This window comes from Pseudorca crassidens, chromosome 1 (genome assembly GCF_039906515.1).
Source record: "Pseudorca crassidens isolate mPseCra1 chromosome 1, mPseCra1.hap1, whole genome shotgun sequence".
NCBI classification, from domain to species: Eukaryota; Metazoa; Chordata; class Mammalia; order Artiodactyla; family Delphinidae; genus Pseudorca; species Pseudorca crassidens.
This window is the reverse complement of record NC_090296.1, coordinates 116,229,944-116,250,032: the sequence shown is the minus strand read 5'-3', so window position 1 is coordinate 116,250,032 and position 20,089 is coordinate 116,229,944. Positions and strand designations below refer to the sequence as shown.

At 41.4% G+C, this 20,089-nt stretch overlaps 1 protein-coding gene across 4 annotated transcripts in view; it reads left to right on the top strand.

Annotated features, from left to right (window-relative positions):
* LOC137231346 (ceroid-lipofuscinosis neuronal protein 6 homolog) overlaps positions 1-20,089 on the top strand; it is a 65,311-nt gene that overhangs the window by 267 nt on the left and 44,955 nt on the right. The window lies entirely within an intron of this gene.

Below are 20,089 nucleotides of genomic sequence, written 5' to 3'. Positions count from 1 at the left end.
TTGAGAACAGGGCGGCGTCTCTGAGCCCCCGAAATGTGGGAGGACTTTGAGGGTCTGCACGAGGCTCTGAGAAGGAACTGGAAGTCCGACCTGCCCTCCCTGGAGAGGAGGATTAAGTGTGTGAGAAAGGTCGGAGAGATGGGGAACTGTGGAAAGGGGCGAGGTACCCTGGGAAGGACCAGGACTCTAATCCTGAATCTGACGGGACCTTCGGTTTTCTCACAGACCTCACCAGATTGTTAGGGTTTGAAAAGATCATTCATCCAACGAATATTAGAGATCTACTATGTGCCAGGCTCTGCTTGGCCCTAGGGATTCAGTGATAGACCAGATAGACACAGTGCCCCTTCAGGGACTGTGTTGTTGTGGGGAAAACAGACAATAAACAAGTAAACAAATAATAGACAAGACTGGCTGAGTTTGTATCATTACCATTTGCTATGAAGCAAATGAAATAGAGTGATGGGGGGTGGGAGGCGGAGCTAATTTAGTTCGGGCGGTCAGACAAGACCTCCGTGACAAGTAAGGAGAACAGGTGGTATTTTAGGCGGAGGGAATAGCTAGTACAAAAGCCCTGAGGAGGGAACAGTCTTGGTGAGTTCAGAAACAAAGGTCAGGGTGGCTGCAGCAAAGTGGGCCATAGGAAGAGTGATAGGAGAGGAAATCAGCAGGGTGCAGGTCATCTTAGGGCCCAGTTACCCATGGTAAAGTGTTTAAATTCTACTCAAGTGTAGTGGGGGCATTTGAAGAGTTTTAAACAGAAAAGTGACAAGATACAACTTATATTTTTTAAAAGATCACTTTTGCTACTGTGTAAAGAATAAACTGTAGTAGGCAGGAGTCAAAGCAGGAAGGCCATTTAGGAGGAAAGGTTGGGACTAGGATGGTAGGAGTGGAGGTGATGAATCTCACGGGGCAGTCACAGAAGGTATAAGTTCAATATGGAGGTCACTCCCTCCATACACACACAAAGGACAGTATCTACCATAGAGAAAGAGCAAATACATTTATTTGGTCCCAAGGGACCAGGCTGAGCTCAATGAGTTCACATAAATTATTTCATTTGAACCCCACCCTTCCAATCCTAGTTGGTGAAGGCGTCATCTTAGCTGCAGAGCTATTGGTGAGGGTTTGGGCCACTTCTCAGATTTTTCTCTTCCACTCTACAGTACAACTTTACCTATTTTCAGATCTCTATACTTTTTCACCCATGTTAAACAAAAACAACACTGGAAATCAGAGCTGAAGGTGGGGTTCTACCAGTAGAGTCTCTGAAATAACTGGTGGAAAAGAAGGAGAAGCTGGTTGTTCTCATTCTGGGGCTTCAGGGTTGGAAAAAATTCCAGTTCTAGACAGACTGAGCCAGGCTTTTTGGCCTCTGGGCACTTGGCGGTGACATATTCGGATGTGGGACCTGGGGGCTCCCTTCCAACTGATTTCATTCCTAGGCTCTACAGAGCAACTAGGCTCATCCTATTCTCTCCCCCTCTCTCCCTCTCTCTCCCTCTCCCTCCTTTCCTCCCTCTCCTTGCGGCCCTTTGCCCTGCATCATTCTTTTCACACCCAACTTTTCAAAGGTGATCCAGACACAGGCCCCTTTCACACCCAGCTTTTGAAGGTGATCCAGACACAGGCCCCTTCTTCCCTTTGGTTTCATTTTCTGAAAGAGACCTGATTCATCCAGCTATTCATTACTGGGTAAGAAATTTTCTTCTGGGACTTTCCTGGTGGTCCAGTGGTTAAGACTTCACCTTCCAATGCAGAGGGTGCGGGTTTGATCCCTGTAGGGGAGCTTAGATCCCACGTGCCTCTGGGCCAAAAAACCAAAGCATAAAACAGAAGCAGTATTATAACAAATTCAATAAAGACTTCAGAAACAGTCCACATCAAAAAAAAAAAAGAAAGAAACTTCTTCTGCCTTCTCTTGCCCTTTGGAGATGAACTAGGGTTCATCCTGGTGCTGACACCCCAATTTAGTTGTGTAACTGGATGAGTGCTAGAAAGGGTGACTAAACCAAGAGTCATGCCAGAGAGGGGCTCAGAACTTGCACTTCGGGGCCTCCTCCCCCAGATGGGAATATACATCTGCTCCAGCAGCCCAAGGTCAAGAACCTTCTTTATTTATCACAGTTGCCTAGTATAGGGTTCTGGGCTCCTTGGGTTGCTTAATAGCCATTGACTGGGGAGTATTTGGTAGCCTGTATTTACCTGGGCTTGGAGGATGATGTTTCTGTGGTCAGGCTGGGCAAATTAGAGACAGGATGTATAAACAGGACAAGGCTGCTTTCCCAAAGGCCAGAGCCCAGAAATAGCTCCTTGTGCTTCTGACCTATTCCCTTCCCCTTTGACAGAAAGCCACTGAGCAAATGATCAGTAGTAAAATGTAACTGAAAATAGTTGTATCCAGATGGAGATTGATTTGCTGATGACAGCAAACTGCTACCTTCTACCTGGACAAAAGACAGGACCAACATCCAGCACTTTTCTGGGGATTGGAGGTGACCTATGAGCAGAATTAGCTGTACCTTCCATAGAATATTCCTTTTTCCAAGCCAGGTCAGCCCAGCCTACAGCTCTTGAATCAATGGAGTTGCTCAGATTTTGTATAAAATGTCATTCAAAATGTCATTTTTCAAGCACCAGTAAAGATACTTGTTTTAGTCCTGTAAGCCTCCCACAGACTCTAATGGAAGAGGATGACTTTTGGTGTTGAATAGATCTGGGTTGGACTCCCTTCTCTGTGGGTTAGCTGTGGCCTTGGGCAAGTTTCTTCATGTGTACAATGGGGGTAATAAATACTTTCCTTGCAGGGCTGGTGTGATGGTGACAGGCAAGCTCCTTCACCCAGCCTCGTCCTGCGTCCTGCGAAGGAGTGCCTATCAGTACACATTAGTTTCCCTTCTTCCTAGCTCCCACCCCAGGCATACTTCCATTGTGCCGTTAACCTGTTCAAGAAAGGACTTCCCACCCCATCTGCATTCTCCCTGCAGGATGTGTCTGCCTCTGGACACATATGGAAAGTAAATCCATAGTATGCAAGGGGCTGGGGAGGTTAATTGACAAGAGCTGGGAAATTCCAACAGAACCTCCGAAGGAAGATGTCAAAAATCAGACTGACGACCAGTCTCTCTATTAGCCCAGTTTCAGGGGACTGGCAGCCCACTAGCCTTTGTCTCCTCCTCCTCTCTCTCCTAGACTTGCCCTGAAAAGCAGATGTAATAATTGTCAAAGACAAAACCTAAGGTGGAGGAGAGGGGGCAGCTGGTCTGTGTTATTTCCCGAGCCAGTTCACCCCTGCCAGGTTTAGGTTTCCCAGGAAAGTAGACTGAAGTCGACATGTGCCTTCTTTCTTCTGACCCCATTCCTCCCTGAATCATGGTACCAGTCAGGTACCCTGGGATTACAATAACAGAACTAACAATAGCGAGCTCATACTGAGTGCTTACTGTGTGCCAGGCATCACAGTAAACACTGTATACAGATTAGCATGTTAAATTTGCGCAAGCCTCTGAGGGACATGCCATTATTATCATTCCCATTCTTCAGATGAAGAAACTGAGATAGAAGTGTTGTGTAACCAGATGTAGAGAACAAACGTATGGACACCAAGGGGGGAAAGCAGCGGCGGGTGGGGGTGGTGGTGTGATGAATTGGGAGATTGGGATGGACATGTATTCACTGATGTGTATTAAACTGATGACTAATAAGAAAAAAAATAGCACGAAGGACATACAAAAACAAAAAAATGAAAATGCACTGGAGAGCAGGGAAAGATTTTTTTAAAAAAGAAAAAAGAAAAAGAAAGAAATGTGTAAATTGCTTATGGCCTCATAACTAGAGTGTGTTAGAATGTCAGGATTTGGATGCTGGGTGTCTGACCCCCATGTCCTGACCCTGCTACCAGCTTTCTGTTCCCTCTTTATCCCCCTCTGAGTGGCCCCCACCCAACATGCTCTCTGCAGCTAGGATCTCGGCTGGAGGTCCCCAAGGCTTTCTATGGTCCTGATCACTTCTCCTGGGCTTAGGTGCTAGTTAGCTAATCTGATCATCCATCCTTTGTTAATGGGAGAGGGCTAGAGGAAATTCTTCCCCACCTGGCAATCCCACACACACCCTGGGCGTTCCTCATTCCTACCCAGGAACACAGGTCCAAATCCAAAGCAAACGCTGTCTCATCCTAGAGATCTTCCTTGTTTTGCCCTGAGCTCTGTACCACTTTATACCTCTCTTGGAACGCTTACCTCTTTCTTTTTTTTTTTAATATTTGTTTATTTATTTGGCTGTGCTGGGTCTTAGTTACAGCACACGGGATCTTTGTTGCCGTATGCGGAATCTTCGTTGCGGCATGCTGGATCTTTAGTTGCGGCATGCAAACTCTTAGTTGTAGCATGTGGGATCTATTTCCCTGACCAGGGATCAAACCCGGGCCCCCTGCATTGGGAGCACAGAGTCTTAGCCATTGGACCACCAGGGGAGTCCCTTACCTCTTTCTAATAATAACTCATGTCTGTATAGCACTTTGTGGTCTACAACACTTTCCCATCCACCCAATCCAGCCCCCACCTCCTAGGCTTCTTAACCACCTTCTGTAACTGGGGTGGCAGAGAGCATGGTGGTTCAGCACCCAAGGTCTGGAATCTACTCTGCCAGCATCCCAGCTCCACCATTTGCTAACTGTGTGATGCTGGACAAGTTGCCTATTTAGCTTCTTCCCTCAGTTTTCTTATCTATGAAATGGGATAATAACAGTGCTTCTACCTGGTCATTGTGAGGGTTAAATGAGATAAACACACACAGAGACACAGAAAAACACACACACAACAACACACGTACACACACAGCAAGCAACTCATTAAGTGTTGGCTATTGTTATCATTATATCATTGAATCCCCAAACCCTGTGGGAAAAAACAAAGCAAGTCAGTTCTTGTCATCAGTAAACACAAGTTTAAACCAGATAATCTCTAAGCTCTCTGCCAGCTCCATCAAACTCTGATTCTACCATGAATCACGGTTATTTATGGACACATCTTAGTTCTTCTTTGCTGTAGCAACCCCTGAAGGCCCAGCCCTTAATAGAGGGCCTTGTATATAGCAGACTGTCCTGCCAGGTCAGGGTTAGCATGTAACAATAGTCCCTCCCTCATCCGGGCGGTGGGAGGAACTAACGAGAAATTCCTATATAGCCTTTAGCACAGTGCCTGGTACTAAGTAAGCTCCTAATAAATCATAATTACTATCGTTCCATCTTACAGTGAGCCTCCCAAACATGGTCCTTAAGAACATAGACTCTAGAACCATACTGCTGGGGTTCATCTTAGTGCTGATCCCGTGAGGCTTTGAGTAAGTTAATTAACCACCCTGGGCCTCAGTTTCCTCATCTGTAAGATGAACACGATGATAACAGCATGTGCCTAAATAAGGTTGTTGCACAGATCAGATGAGTTAATATAAGAAAGGCACATAGATCTGTGCTTGGCATAGGCTTGGTGTATGTAAGTGCTTTTTGTCATCGTTTACAAATGAGGAGAACCAGGCTCAGAGACATCAAGTGACATCCCCAAGCAGTAGTGGAGCTGGGATCCAAATCTAACTGAGTCTGTCTGATTCCAGAGCCTCAGTCTTTTTTTTTAATTAATTAATTAATTTAGTTTTGGCTGCGTTGGGTCTTTGTTGCTGCATGCGGGCTTTCTCTAGTTGCAGTGAGCGGGGGCTACTCTTCATTGTGGTGTGCGGGCTTCTCATTGTGGTGGCTTCTCTTGTTGCAGAGCACAGGCTCTAGGCGACTGGGCTCCAGTAGTTGTGGCACGCAGGCTCAGTAGTTGTGGCTCACGGGCTCTAGAGTGCAGGCTCAGTAGTTGCGGTGCATGGGCTTAGTTGCTCCACGGCATGTAGGATCTTCCCGGACGAGGGCTTGAACCTGTGTCCCCCGCATTGGCAGGCGGATTCTTAACCACTGTGCCACCAGGGAAGCCCCAGCGCCTGTCTTAGTATTAGGATATGTTGCTGCCCCAGGTGATCCATGTATATTTTATAACAGGAGCCTTCTCCTATGGTGGAGATCTCAAGAGTAGAGGAGAGTGAGTTGGCACCAGAGACCTCTGGGGTAAGGATGCCCTCAAATCATGGCGCAGAAGTGGCTTTTTCCTCACCTTTGTCTGGCCATATGGTTTTAGCATTCCATCAGGGCTCAGGCCCAGAAGCCCAGAAACATGGCAGCACACACACAGGCCTCTAACCTGGAATCTGCAGTAAAACTCTCATTATGCACATTGATGGCACAGGCCCTGGCCTTGAGGCTTTTTCCATTTCTGAGGCATGATTCAGCCCAGGAGACAAGACCAGACAGACTTGAACCGGAGGAAGGAGGGCTTGGTGGTGGATGGAGGGGGAGAAGAAAAACAAACAGAGGTTAGAGCAGGGGAGTCTCTCAGCTGCTGGGCTGCAGGGGGAGGGGGCAGGAGCGAGCAGAGGGAGCCCGCCTGCTGGAGGAGCTGCACAAAACTGGGCCACCCACTGACCAATGTATCTTCCTTGCAGTCAAATTTATTGATTTAAACATGAATCCAACCATGCTTCTGAAGCCCCAGAAAAACACTAATAACATTTCACAATTGTGTAGCACAGTATGATTTCCATAGCATTGCACATAATAAGCTCAATTTTGAGCTGCTTTTGAAAATAATTGGCTTCTCTTATTACAAAGCATCACATGCTTATTGAGGGATACTGGGAAATGTTTTTAAATGTAAATTTTAAAATGTCAAATATGTATTTATTATACCACTAGCAGTAACGTTTTCAGTAAATTTCTAACTAGGCTTTTTTTCTGAGCCTATATACATATATAGGGCACTTAAACAAAATTGGAGGCATACTACATAAAGAGTTTTAGATTTTTTTTCCACTTAACATAAAATCATAGGCATTTTCTAATGGTGCCAAACACTGAGCTATAAAAATTCATAATGACTGCCTTTATCAGTATAGAAGTGCCACAATTTCTGTAGCCATGCCCTAATTGTTGGACATTCCAGATATTTACAGAAGTGTAGTATATACCTATAAATAATACTGCCGTGAACATCTTTTTACTTACATTTCTGTCTATATATCTGATCATGTCCTAATAGTAAATTTCTAGTAATGGAACTACTAGCTCGAAGGATTTGAATATTTTTGAGTACATAGAGCCGAATTACTCTCCAGAAAAGGTATTCAATTTACACTCCCACCAGCAACGTGTGACAATGTACCTCTCTACGTTTTGAGCCAGTGAGTTAGGTAACAAGCATCTCATGTTACAGATAAGGAAAATTGGGGTTCATACAACTAAAAGTCAAACTCTAGTGCCCTGGATTTGGTGCCAGGGCCCTTCCCACTCTGCCTTCTAGACAAGAAGAGCTCTGAAAAGGTTTTCCTGAGTAATGGAGTTGTATAAAATTTTATTTTTATATCCACACTTATTGGTGAAAATATTTTTGAAAATCTTCAGTTTCTTGACCTTATTTGTGCCATGGGCCCCTTTGGCAGCCTGGTTAAGCTTACCAACCCCGTCTCAGAGTAATGTATTTGTATGCATACAATAAAATACATAGGATTATAAAGGAAATGAATTATATTAAAATATAAAAACAAAATGATGACAGAGTAATACATCTGCTCCTTTATAAATGCATTAATGACAAGATCTAGTACTACAAATAGGAGAGGCAGTCCACCAGGGGTCCTGGACATCCTTGCTGAGTTTACCCTTGTGATATTGAGCGGTTTCAGTAGGTAGTCACTTGGGCAACAGACTAGCTTATTTGCTGCTTACTCAAACAAGTGCTGGGCCCTCGGCTCTAAATTCTTCTTATGTAACATAATCTACTACATGTGCTCGAGTCACCTGGCCCTCCACATTGCCCGATGGGAATCAGAGCTCAGGGAAACAGCGCAAATATGCTGACACTCTAGCTACCCCTTTTGCTGTGAGTAATAACGTCTTACATTTGGGATCCAGGAGTTTTGTGTCTTCTGTCCTTATCCAGGAAACTGTGGCAAGCTGACTTGTTAGCTTGCAGGGAGGGCACAATCTCAGCGCCTTCACAATTCTGACCCTATCATTCATTTCAAAATAGTGTTAGGCGTAAATGTTATTTTGAGATGTATGCAACAGCTATAATGCAGACTGAAAATACCAGTAATTTTTACTTGTGCAAAAGTCACTGTGGTTTGTTGTGCACATTCATAGTTGAAGGAAATGCTCACTTTCAGTTAAACGTTTCTGAAAATAAATGGCAGGTTTTTTTCTCATTCAAGTTCACAGATTTTAGGAGAACTCTTGGCTACTGCCACCTCCTCAAAAGAAGACCAGAAAAACCTGTTGATCAAGCAAAGTAAGTCTAAGTTAATTCAGTATTTACTGCAGAAAGGGAGAATAACACCTTGAAAGAGACTTGGTGTAGTTTCTAAGAAGGAGGATTTCAAGAAAGGGTGTTTATAGGATTTGGAGGCCTGGGCTCCAGTGGTTTAAGGTGGTTTTTCAAAGCAAGAAATTGATGGGGAGTGGGCACAGTTTGTGACATTTAAGACAGTTTAAGATCCGTAGACACAGGAAAGCAGGGGTCTTGAAGCAAGTCTCGTTAAATAAACTTGGTCATACATGTGAGCTCTTTGTCTGTGTGAGCAGTCTGTGGTCCTGAGAGACACCTGTCCTGTCCCAGATGAGCAAACTATTTGCCCAGATAAATTAACTTCTTGAAACAAACAATTAATCTATTTATCCTCCTGGACTAGAATTTCCTAGAGCAGTTGTGTCATGTTGACATGGGTGGTCTCAGTTCTTATTTAACAAGACCAACTTCTTAGCTTGAAATCCCCTTTCTCACAAAAGTGGAAGCCTGCCTATTTTTACCTGTTTTTGCTCTGTCCTTTCCATGCTGTGAGTTCACCGTGTGTGGGGGCTAAATGTTATACTCCTAGATGTGGGGTTCATTTGTTTTCTATATATGTTTACCCAAAAGACCCAGTAAAATACCTTTTTTAATATATGGGGGTATTTATTTGGTGAGGATTCCTTGTGCAGTACACTTTTCCATACATATGTAATACTTGAATAATTAAGGTGTTGGTTTTTTTTTTTGTGATACCCTTCTGTTGACCCAATAGCTGTTGCTTTTTTTTTCCTTTTTGCATCAAAATTCCCAAAAAGAGCCATCTGTACTCATTGTTTCTGATTACCCTTTCATTGTCTTTTTTTTTTTTTAATGAGCTCCTTTATTTGGAAAATCACAAACATAAACAAAAGTAGAGAGAATTGTGGAGTACGAATCACCTGGATTCAATAATCGTAAGCTCATAGTCAGTCATGGTTCATCCCTACCCCATCCCACACACGTTCCCATTGTATTATTTCAAAGCAAATCTCAGACATTTTATCATTTCATCAATAATTATTTTAGTATATATCTTTAAAAGATAAGATTTTTTAACCTAACCATAATATCATAAATCTGAAAAATAGTACCATATTATCTAAAATATAATATTATAAAATAGCATAATACCATAATATCTTAAAATCAACAATTCCTTAATATCATTAAATATCCAATCAGGGTTCACATTCCTAAATGTCTTATAAATGAGAGCACATGTTTTTTCATTTGAATCAGGATCTAAATAAGACCCATATATTACATTTGGAGGCTATGTACCTTAAATTTAATTTAGAGATTCCCTATCCCTCCCCCCACCTTTTTTTTCCTTCTTCTTTTTTAATTTATTTATTGAAGAAACTAGGTCACTTGTCCTGTAGAGTTTCCTACAGTCTGAATTTTGCTGATTGCATCCCCTTGATTTGTTGTTTAGCATGTTCTTCTCATCCCTATATTTTCTGTAACTTGTTGGCAGTTAGACCTGGTGACTCAGTCAGATTCAGGTTTGAGTGTTTAGGCAAGAATGGTTGAGAGGTAGCACAGTGGTCTCCTATTACGAAGCATAGGATGGATGTCTACTCATCTTTCTCGCTTTATCTCGGTCTCTCTTTGCAACCATTGATGGTCATTGCCTACATCCATCATTTCCTTAGTGGTTGCATTATTTCTTCTTTATTTAATAATGAGAATACTTTTATAAAGAGAAACTTCCTCTTGTTAACTATTTAGCTATCCTGACATACAGTTTACATAGAAAAGGCAGGTCATACTTGATTCTTTCTTTTTGTTTTTATTTGTTTGTTTCAAAATAATGAATTGTTTTCCTAGCATCCTCCAAAAATGAACATTACAGATTGCTGGGGAAGTTTACTATATTACTACAAACTCATGGACTTAAACGTATTTCACATGTTTCTGTTCATTCTTATTGACGGAAATACCATTTTTAATCTAGCATATTGTCAAAGATCAAAAAGTTTGAAAACATACAGCACTGGGGTGGCTGTGTAAAATGGTTCAACATCTGTGGACAGCAATTTGGCAATATTTAACAAATTATAAAATGCACATTTCCTTTGACCCAACAATTTTACTTTTAGGAATTTATCCTAGAAATGGACTTACAAGCATGCAAAGTGATGTATGTACAAAGGTATTAATTGCAGTCTTGTTTATTTTAGCAAAAACAATGGAAAGAGATATTTATACACACACATTTATAGCAGCATTATGCACAATAGCCAAAAAGTGGAAGCAACCCAAATGCCCATGGCTGGATGAATGGATAAAATGTGGTATATACATACCATGGAATATTATTCAGTCTTAACAAGGAAAGAAATTCTGACATGACTGCAACATGGAGGTGTTTCTGACATGACTGCAACATGGAGGTGTTGTTTGCACAGCAATGTAAATACTTGATGGTACTGAGCTGTACAATTAAAATGATTAATTAAGATGGTAACTTTTATATAAAGAAAATTAAAACTGTAATTACTAACATGAATTTTACCATTGATCTTTCTATTGTGCAACGCCAATTTTAAATGCAACTATCATAGTATTTCACTCACACACGGAATCACACAATACAGGAATTACATAATTTGTGAGTTACAGTTTGTCCCCAGGGGTGCCTTGAGCTGTCCATAAGAGACAAACACAAGAAAGACGGAGGAAGGTCGTTAGGAGGAAAAGAGCCCTCCCAATCCTCCTCCAAGCTCGGAGCCAGAGTAGGGCGCGCTTTCGGAACACGCAGACACTCTCTAGCTAGAGCGGTCCCCCAGGGTGCATCCCTCCTGCATGGTTGCAGCGAGCGCAGGCCTGCGTGCTGCTGGGTCCGGCTCCTGCCAGCAGATGACCGCCCTAGCCTGGCGGAGTCTGGAGAGGTCAGGCCAGGTGTCTCTCCTGCCCCAGGGCCCCCTGCCCAAACCGGGTCAGACAGGCGACTCCCAACGGTACTGAGACCTCTGCGCCGGTGAAACTCTCGCCCCGGGATTGGGGTGGGCGAGAGACCCTGCGCAGCCAGCCCGGGGAAGGGATGGGCACCATCACACCCCTGACCCTTCCCATAGCCGCGCCCAGAACCCTGCCGGGGACGGAAGGGGGCAGCAGTCGCCGGGCAGGGCCAGGGGCACCGGGAGGCGGGGGGAGGCGGGATGGTGCACGAGCCAAGGCTTCCAGCCCCTGGCGCATGCTCCATTGTTCTAGGCGACTTCCTTCTGAGACGCAAATTCAAAGATACAATTAAGGATTTCGAGGCAGTAACAGCACTTCAGAACATGGGACCCCCTGTACGACTGCACCGGCCACACACCCGTGCAGCCGGCCCTGGTAGGTAGGGATCGCAAGTCTTGGTGATAACATCTAGAGCTGTGCTGTCCAATAGAAATAAAATGTGAGCCCCACAGGCGAGTCACGTATGTAATTTGAAATGTTCTAGTGTCTAATTAAAAAGGTGAGATTAATTTTAATATATTTTATTTACCCTAACATATCCAAAAATATTATCATCTCAACATGTAATCCATATTAAAATTACTGAGACATTTTACTTTTTTTTTTTTCATACTAAGTCCTCAAAATCCAGTGTGTATTTTACACTTAGGTCACATCTCATTCCAAGACCTCAATTGCCACATGGGGCTAGTGGCTGATCAAGTGGACAGGGCAGGTCTAGAGCATGAAAAAGGAAGTGGGTGGCTGGAGGACCGTTTGTGCTGTTGCCACTTGGTGGCATAACATTGGCTGCTAAAACAGAAATACCTACCAACGTTTGTCAGTCACTTCCTGTGACTGGTGCAATTTGGCACCAGAATTCCTGTGAGTAATTTTGATGACTATTGTGAATATTGTGCTGCTATTTTAACACTGTTACTGATTTTTTAAATATTCCTGTATGTAACAGTGTTATCCAGACATTCATTAAGGCAGTGGTTCTAACGCTATGCTACAAAACCGCCCCTAATCAATAAACATTAGAAGGGGAAGTTAGATGTGTCAATTGCCAAGAGGGAAACCAAGTAACCAACGGTATGCTCCATGTTGTTAATTTAGAAATGAAACCTTGGGAAATACTGGAAAGTTCTGAAAAATAAAAATCAACGTTTAAGCAGATACACTTCTTTTTTTTTTTTTAAGCAGATACACTTTTAAGTTTTCAAAAATGGTTACATAAGGCAAAAAGAAAGGAAAAACAAAACCTGACAACAGAGCTGCAAGATCCAGGTCAGAGTAATGTGCACCTGAGCTGCCCTGGTTGTGCATGTAAACACTCAGAACAAAAAGCCCTGTTTTACATTTTGCATGTGTTCCTACAGGGGAAATTGAGTGCTTACTAGAACACTGTCATTAGGTACAGTTTCATCTTCACCAGCCTTTCCCATTCAGGAGTCACTTTACTGGCGGACTAGCCTGCCATGTAGTGGTGAAAATAGGAAACTACAGGCCACTTTTTAAACATTTTATGCATAGTATTTGAAACATCAAAATAATAAATGCAATATAAAATAAACACCTGGAAGTGCACCATCCATCTTAAGAACTAGAACATTACCTATTAATTCATCCACCTGTATGCCTTTTTCCTATTTTATCCTGCCTCCTCATTAGAGATAATACTGGCTTGAATTTTATGTTGACCATTTTCTTGATTTTAAAAAATAGGTTGTTTTATCATTTGTATATGCATCCCTAAACGAAATATTGTTTAATTTACTCATTTTAGCTTTAGAAAAGTGCTGTCATGATTTTATGCAGTTTTCTGCAACTTTCCTTTTTCATACATTATATTTGACCATGTTATGTGTGTAGCTGGAGTTGATTCCCTGTGGGAATAGATAGCTATTTATTTATCCATTCTCCTATCAATGGACATTTGGTAGCCTCCAATTTTTTCCATTTTTTAACAGTATGGCAATGAATATTCTTATGCATGTGCAAGAACTTCTTTATAACATATCTAGTTCAATTTTACAAAATACATATAGCCAAAGTGTCTTTCAAAGTTGTACCAATTTACACTCCATTTGTAGTATATAAAAGGTCCCAGTGATCTTCATCTCCATCAGCACTCGGTGTTACTAAATTTCTTAGTTGTTGCCAATGGAGTTGGAAAACCGGATCTTATTGTGGCATTGACTTGTATAATGTTTCCCTGGCCATCAGTGAGGTCGAGTGTATTTTAATTTTTATTGGAGATTTGTTTCCTTTTTTGTAAAGTGCCTATTCATGTCTTTTGCCCATTTTTAACTGGTTTATCTCTTTGTAATTTTAAGATTAAGATCTTAATCTAGGGAGATATATATCAGTTTCTGTATTTAGCAACCTGGGTGAATTGTATTTAGCAACGTTGGTAAGCTCTCTCATTAATTCTAATAATTTGTAGATTCTTTCGGGGTTTTCTACATAAACAATTACATTAGCTACAAATAATGACAGTATTGTTTCCTTCTCTCTCCTTATATCTGTCTTATCCTTGCCTTGTGGAGCAGAAGAGGTGATGGCAGACTCCTTTGCCTTGTTCTGCTCTTAAAGGAACAATGCTTTCAATGATTCATCATTAAGAATGATGACTACTGTAGGCTTTTTTTAAAAAAGATGACGTCTTAATGTTAGGATTTTTTTTTTATTCCTGCTTTACTAAGAGTTTTTACCAAGAATGAATGTTGACTTTTACTGACTGCCTTTACTAGATCTATTTAGATAATCATACAACTTCTCCTTTAACCCATTAATGCAATGAATTATAGTCATGGGCTTTTATGTTAAATGATCCAAATATTCTAGGGATAAATCCAGCTTAGTCATGATGAATAGCCTTTAATATATGCTGTTAGATTTGATTTGCTAGTATTTTGTTTATAGTATTTCCATCTAACATGTTCATGAGGGATTCTGGTCTGTTATTTTCTTTCTCATACTTTTTCATACTCGACTGATTTTATTTCAAAGTTATACTAACCTCATATGAGTTGAGGAGCATTGCTTCTTTGGATAGTCTTTGTTCATGTGAAATTAGAATCATTTGTTCCATGAAAATCTGCTAGGAATTGCCTGAAAACCAGCAAGGCTTGATTTTTTTTTTAAGCCACTGATTCAATTTCTTTAATACTGTTGGGAACTCAAACTTTCTTGTTACAGCTTCGATAAGTTATATGTTTCTAGAAATGTTTCCCTTTCTAGTAAGTTTTTTAATTCATTGATTAATTCATGTTTTATTCTTTATGGCACGCTCATCTTATCTTTTTAATCTCTTCTGTATTTTCAGCTTTCTTCTGTTCTCCATTCCTATTATTGCTTGTTTGTGCATGCTACCTACTACCCTCTTATTTAATGAATCTTACCAAAAGTTTGTCTGTTTTATCTGGCCTGGGCTTGTTGATCATCTCTATTGTATATTCATTTCATTTCATTAATTTTTGCTCTTATCTTTATATCTTTTCTTAAACTTTCTTTGTGTTTATTCTACTGGGGTTATTTTTCCTCTTAGAGCGAAAGCTAGCTCATTAATTTTCAGCCTTTTTTCTTTTTTAATGTAAGCATCTAAAGCTATAAATTTCCCTGTAATTACCATTTTTGCTGCATCCACCAGTTTTGATATGTACAATTTTCATCACATATCATATAGTTGTTTCTATACAACTTTCAATTTCTATTATAATATCTTACTTGACTCCTATATTATATAGAAATGTACTTTCTGGGACTTCCCTGGTGGCGCAGTGGTTAAGAATCCGCCTGCCGACGCAGGGCACACAGGTTCGATCCCTGGTCCGGGAAGATCCCACATGCCGCGGAGCAACTAAGCCTGGGTGCCACAACTCCTGAAGCCCGCGGGCTCTAGGGCCCGCGTGCCACAACTACTGAAGCCCACGCACCTAGAGCCCATGCTCCGCAACAAGAGAAGCCACTGCAATGAGAAGCCTGCACACCGCAATGAAGAGTAGCCCCCGCTCGCCGCAACTAGAGAAAGCCCGCACATAGCAACAAAAACCCAGTGCAGCCAAAAGTTAATTAATTAATTAATTTTTAAAAAAGAAATGTACTTTCTAATTTTCAAAACTCAGGAGGGGGGTGTCATTTATCTTTCTGTTAAAGACTTAATTTAATTGCATAAGTTATAACTATGATCATAGGTCATAAAATGTGATTTATGTGAATCAGATTCTTTGAAATTTGTTGAAACCGGCTATAAGGCCTTTTATATGGTCAACTTTTGGAAGTGCTCCATGTGCACTTGGAAAGAATGTCTATTCCTTGATTGTTGGATATAGAGTGACTTATAAATATCCACTAAATCAAGCTGGTTAATTGTGTTATTCAAATCTTTTTTGACCCATTAATAATTGAGATCATTGTATTGAAATCTCCCACTATGTTAGTGGGTTATCAATTTCTTTTTTTTTTTAATATTTATTTATGTATTTAGTTTTGGCTGTGTTGGGTCTTTTTCTTTTCTTTTTTTTGGTTGCACCAGGTCTTAGTTGTGGCCAGTGGGCTCCTTAGTTGTGGGAGGCAGGCTCCTTAGTTGCAGCACTTGGGCTCCTTAGTTGTGGCATGCAAACTCTTAGTTGCGGCATGCATGTGGGATCTAGTTCCCTGAGCAGGGATCAAACCCGGGCCCCCTGCATTGGGAGTGCGGAGTCTTAACCACACTTAACCACTGCACCACCAGGGGAGTCCTTGCATTGGGTCTTAGTCGCAGCACGCGGGATCTTTTCTTTTCATTGCAGCATGTGGGCTCTTCATTGCGGTGTGTGGGCTTCTCTCTAGTTGTGGGTGTGGGCTCCAGGGCATGTGGTCTCAGTAGTTGTGGTGCGTGGGCTCTCTAGTTGTGATGCATGGGCTCAGTAGTTGCGGTGCACGTGCTCCAGAACACGTGGGCTCTGTAGTTATGACGCACGGGCTCCAGAGTGTGTGGGCTCTGTAGTTGCAGCACACAGGCTTAGTTACCCCGTGGCATGTGGGATCTTAGTTCCCCAACCAGGGATCGAACATGCATCCCATGCATTGGAAGGCAGATTCTTAACCACTGGACCACCAGGGAAGTCCCAGATTAGTCAATTTCTATCCATAGTTCTATACATTTCATTTTATGTATTTGGATACTATTTTAGTAGGTGCCCACAACTTTTGGACTATTATATCTGGTGGATCAAACCTTTTATCATGAAAATGATGAAAGGCCCTAATAATACATTTTGCCTTATAGTCTATTTTGTCTAATACCAATATATTGCACCAGCTTTCTTTTAATTAGCATTTTACTTTTGTTCATCATTTTACTTTCATCTTTTCTGTGTCCTTTTATATTAGGTTTGTCTAGTTTTTAGGGGCTTTTTTTAAATCTAGGTCTGAGAATCTGTCTTTTGTTTATCCCATTTATACTTATTGTGATTACTGATAATATTTCTACATCTTAATTTTTATTTTCTATTTGTTCTCTTTTCGAAACTTCTTTCAACTTTTTTTTTCTAAACTGACTTTTTTTTTTTTTTTTTTTTTTTTTGCGGTACGCGGGCCTCTCACTGTTGTGGCCTCTCCCGTTGCGGAGCACAGGCTTCGGATGCACAGACTCAGAGGCCATGGCTCACGGGCCCAGCCGCTCTGCGGCATGTGGGATCTTCCCGGACCGGGGCACGAACCCGTGTCCCCTGCATCGGCAGGCGGACTCTCAACCACTGCACCACCAGGGAAGCCCTAAACCGACTTTTTGTTTTTGTTTTCTTACTCTATTTTCTGCTCTACTGGTGTGGAAGTTATACTTTCTGTGTTTTTAGTAATTACCCTTGAAATTTTACCAGGCACATTTAACAAAGTCTAAAGTCAACAGTACTTGAACCTTCTCAAGAAGAACTCAGAACACTCTACCTCCTCTCACCAGCCTCACTCTCCTTCCCCCACCTATAAATTATTATTGTCCAGTATTTGTGCCTGTCATTTTTCAACCCCACAAATTACATGCCATCACCATCTTTCATTACTTGTTTTTTGCAGACAGTGTGTTTGGAATTATCTACATATTTACTGATTTCTTTGCTCACCATTTCGTCTTGCATTCCAGGCCTTCCTTCTGGGCTCATTTTCCTTCTTCCTGAAGTGCATCTTCTAGAAGTTGTTTTAGTGAAGGTCTGTTAGTGGTAAAATCTCTGGTTTTTTTTCTAAAAATGTCCCTATTTTACCTTCATGTTTCTATCTTACATTTATTCTTGAAAGATAGTTTTGCTGGGTACACAATTCTGGGTTAACAGTTATTTTCCCTCAGTACTTTGAAGATATTTTTCTATCTTTTAGATTCACTGTTGTGGGGACTATATTCAATATCCTGTGATAAACCATAATGGAAAAGAATATATAAAAAAAGAAAGTATAGATTCACTGTTGCTGTCACTGTCCAATTGTTTCTCTGCAGACAATCTTTCTTTTCTCTCTAGCTGCTTTTAACATTTTTGCCTTTAGTGCTCTGTGGTTTCCCTACAATATGTCCAGGTGTATGTCTTTTTTAACCTGCTCGATGCATGTTCTGTTTCTCCTATCCATATGTTGGTGTCTTTTATCAGATCTGGAAATTTTTAGCTGTTAGCTTTTCAAATATTGCTTCTCCTTTAGTCTCTCTATTCTCTGCTTCTGGGATTCCGACTGGATATTTTTTAGACCTCATTCCATCTTCCCTTCTCTTAACCTCTCAGTCATATTTCTCATCTCCTTGACTCCCTGTGCCTCATTCTGGGTAGTTTTCTCAGATCTATCTCCTGTTCACTAATTCCCTATCCAGCTGTGGTTAATTAATCTGTTGTTTAGCCTGTCCATTGAGGTTTTTTAAAATAAATTTATTTATTTTATTTATTTATTTTTCTGTATTGGGTCTTCATTGCTGCCCGCGGGCTTTCTCTAGTTGAAGCAAGTGGGGGCTACTCTTTTTTTTTTCTTTTTTTGGCTGTGTTGAGTCTTTGTTGCTGCGTGCGGCCTTTTTCTAGTTGCGTCAAACCGGGGCTACTCTTTGTTGTGGTGCGTGGGCTTCTCATTGCAGAGGCTTCTCTTTGTTTCAGATCATGCGCTCTAGGCATGCGGGCTTCAGTAGTTGTGGCGTGTGGGATCAGTAGTTGTGGCACACGGGCTCTAGAGTGCAGGCTCAGTAGTTGTGGTGCACGGGCTTAGTTGCTCTGCAGCGTGTGGGATCTTCCCAGACCAGGGCTCGAACCCGTGTCCCCTGCATTGGCAGGTGGATTCTTAACCACTTCACCACCAGGGAAGTCCCCATTGAGTTTTTAATCTCAAGAGTTAAATTGTTAAGTTCTATTTGCTTCCTTTTCAGATGTGTCTGGTCATTTGCAGTTGTCTCTTTGCCTTGCTTATTTTTTAAAAGTAACAGCTCTATTGAGATATAATTTGCAAATAATAAGATTCACCCTTTGAAAGTGTACAGTTCATTGGTTTTTAGCATATTCACAGAAGTTGTGAAACAATTATCATGAATTCTAGAACAATTCTGTCACCCTCAAAAGAAACTCTATACTCGTTAGCAGTTACTACAAATTCCCTTCTGCCTCTGTCTCCCAAAAGCCACTAATCTATTTTCTGTCTCTATGGATTTGCCTGTTCTGGACAATTCATATGAATGGAGTCATACAATATATGGCCTTCTGTAACTGGCTTCTTTCATCTAGCAAAATATTTCCAAGATTCATCCATATTGTAGGAAATAGCAGTACTTTGTTCCTTCTTATGGCTGAATAAAATTCCATTGTATGGGTCTACCATATTTTATTTATTTACCAGTTGATGGACATTCAGGTTGTTCTTACTTTGGGGCTATTATGAATAATGCTGCCACGAACATTCATGTACTAGTTGTTTTGTTTTTGTTTTTGTTTTTGTTTTTGTGGTACGCGGGCCTCTCACTGTTGTGGCCTCTCCCGTTGCGGAGCACAGGCTCCGGACGCGCAGGCTCAGTGGCCATGGCTCACGGGCCCAGCCGCTCCGCGGCATGTGGGATCTTCCCAGACTGGGGCACGAACCCGTGTCCACTGCATCGGCAGGCGGACTCTCAACCACTGCGCCACCAGGGAAGCCCTGTTTTGTTTTTTTTTAATTTAATTATTTAATTTTTTATACAGCAGGTTCTTATTCATTATCTATTTTGTACATATTAGTGTATACATGTCAATCCCAATCTCCCAATTCATCACACCACCACCCCACCCTGCTGCCACTTTCCCCCCTTGGTGTCCATATGTTTGTCCTCTACGCAGTGTCTCTATTTCTGCCTTGCAAACCAGTTCATCTGTACCATTTTTCTAGATTCCACATATATGCATTAATATACGATATTTGTTTTTCTCTTTCTGACTTACTTCACTCTGTATGCCAGTCTCTAGGTCCATCCACGTCTCTACAAATGACCCAATTTCGTTCCTTTTTATGGCTGAGTAATATTCCATTGTATATATGTGCCACATCTTCTTTATCCATTCATCTGTAGATGGACAGTTTGGTTGCTTCCATGACCTGGCTACTGTAAATAGTCATGTACTTTTTGTGTGTGGATGTATATTTTCTTTTCTCTTGGTCATATACCTGTATATCTAGGTTACATGATAACTCAGTATTTAACAGTTTGAGGAATTGCCAGAAGGTTTTCCAAAGGGGATGCACCATTTTAC